This window comes from Suncus etruscus, chromosome 2 (assembly GCF_024139225.1).
Source record: "Suncus etruscus isolate mSunEtr1 chromosome 2, mSunEtr1.pri.cur, whole genome shotgun sequence".
In the NCBI taxonomy this organism is placed as follows: Eukaryota; Metazoa; Chordata; class Mammalia; order Eulipotyphla; family Soricidae; genus Suncus; species Suncus etruscus.
Window position 1 is genome coordinate 40,917,545 of NC_064849.1, and position 2,564 is coordinate 40,920,108.

The window sequence follows — 2,564 nt, forward strand, 5'->3', positions numbered from 1 at the left end:
ATAATTTCAATTTCAATAAAATAAAATGAAAAAATCGGGGTGGGGGTGTGGTTCCTGAGAGAGCACAGTTTTAAAGTGCTTTGTTTGCAAGTGGCCCACCTTGGTAATATCTGGAACCACTGCCAGGGGTTAATCCTGAGTACAAACAAAAAAAAAAAAAAAAAAAGGAAAAAGAAAAAAATTCTTTTTTAACTACCACATGGTCCTAAAGCACCTCTGGATGTAGTTCTTGAGTAACCAGGAACAATTTCCCACACTTTGAATGTGCTCTTCAACCAACACCAATAAAAGCAGTTGGAGGGAAATTTACATATTTTTGGGAAATAACTATTTGTAAAAGTGTTTCCCCTCCCAGGCTATGAAGGAAGTATGGAAGATACTGGATAATTTTTTTATAAAAGACATAGCTAAATAATTCTTGTTTACCATAATTTCCTGGCCAGTATCCCATAATTTATACTTCCATCCTCTCTTCCTAGACTCCTCCCCAAAATAATGACTTTTTTTTTTGTGTTGTCCAAGATGATTCATAAACTCTCAAGATGTGGTTGCTTCCTTGAACTACATATTTCTGTGAACTCTTATACATGTGTTCACAAATAATTTTCTCTTGTGAATACTTTTATTGGTATGTTTTTGGGCCATACCCCATGACACTCAGGGATTACTCCCTGTCTTTGTGCTCCGAAATTGCTCCTGGCTCCGGGACATTATGGGGCGCCAGGGATCTAACCAAGGTCTAACTGGGTCAGCTGCATGCAAGGCAAACACCCTACTGCTGTGCTATCGCTCTGGTCCCTGAATACATTATTTTTTTTAAATCAGTGATTACAGTCCCAGTAACTAAAGCTAGGACAATAGAGGAAGAGTTTTTTTCCTCTCGTCTCAAAAGCCAGCAGTTCTATCTCTCTGGGATTGCTTCCTCACTATGACAAATGTTCAGGGTGAAAGGCCTCCCTGCAGTATAAAATTTATGAGTTCCTATCCCTATTAGATAAGAACTTGTTTCTATATGTAAGATTTTCCCATTTTAATGTGCCTATGTAAAATGCCACAAGATACTATTGGTGCATATGGAGGGAAAATAACAAGCTAAACCATCTCTATAACCTGGTTTTAACATGAAGTCAGAACTCAAAGAGAAACTTACCTACTAGAATTTCCTACTAAACGGATCCAAAGAAAGGTATGGGGGAAAATTAGCTTTACATAAGGAAATAGACAATAAGAATTATATCATTAAAGAAATACATCTAAAGAAATATGTGAAGAAGATATACATATTTCCTTTAAGTCTTTTGAAATAGTCTGGGGGTGGGGAGGGAATAAAATCTGGAGCACAGCTTCAGCCTGCAACACAGTCTTGTGGAGTCTGAAAAATAGTTCCCAGCAGTCACATATCAGAAAATGTCCTCGAGCTGGGATTTTCTCAAAAACCAAAGCTGGTAGTGAGCAAAAGTCCACAGAGAAGGAAGGTGGCAGAAAAGGGATCACCAAGAGCAAATCAGCAGCAGTGGCCATGGCACGTAAAGATGGGTTTTGGGGACTGGAGCAATAGCACAGTGGGTAAGGTGTTTGCCTTTCAAGTGGTGGACCTGGTTTGATCCCCAGAATCCTGGAGCCTGCCAGAAGTAATTTCTGAGCACAGAGCCAGGAGTAATCCTTTCTCGGTATGGCCCAACAAACAAACAAAAATAAATAAAAAATGGAATGATATTATATTGGAAATTCTAGGGTGGGGAAGAGAATAAGAAAGGGACAGAGATACACTCTTGAGAAAATGCAGGCTTCTTCAAAGATGGAAGGAGCCCTGGTAACAACCCAGCATGAAAGATGGAAAGTTCATATCTTTTAAGATATAATTAAATGTGAGCTATAGACTATACTAATAAAGATGATGATATTATCATTTTGGGGAGCCACAGCTGGCAGTGTTACAGGCTTACTCCTGACTTCTCAGGGTCATTTCGTGGTGCTCGGGAGACCATATGGGACGCAGGGGGATTGACTCAGGTTGGTTGTGTGCAAGACAAGTTATATATATATTGCAATATTGGAAAGTTAGGGCTCAGGGCTTACTCCTGCCTCGTTTTGGGTCACCATATGGAATGCTAGGGGTCAAACCCAGATCTGCTGTGTGTAAGGCAAGTGCCCTATTCACTGTACTGTCACCTCTCTTCTCCCGATTCCAGTTTCTTGACAACAAACAAATGATGCTATTATATTGACGTTTTAGCAAGCAGAAATGTCAACTGATCAGGGATCTCACAGTCACAATATTGTAGAATATTTCTAACAAAGGACCGAAACGATTTCTTGAGAAGAATGTTGTTTATGTTACTGCTGTGTGTGTAGTGTGTGTGTGTGTGTGTGTGTGTGAGAGAGAGAGAGAGAGAGAGAGAGAGAGAGAGAGAGAGAGAGAGAGAGAGAGAGAGAGAGAGAGAAACATTTTCTTTGCCAGCAGACTATCTGGGTTCATTCCCAGTCACAGCACAGATTATGGTCCCCTAGTACCTTACACACCTGGGTGTGGTCAAAAAGTAAAACAGAAACAAACAAGCAAA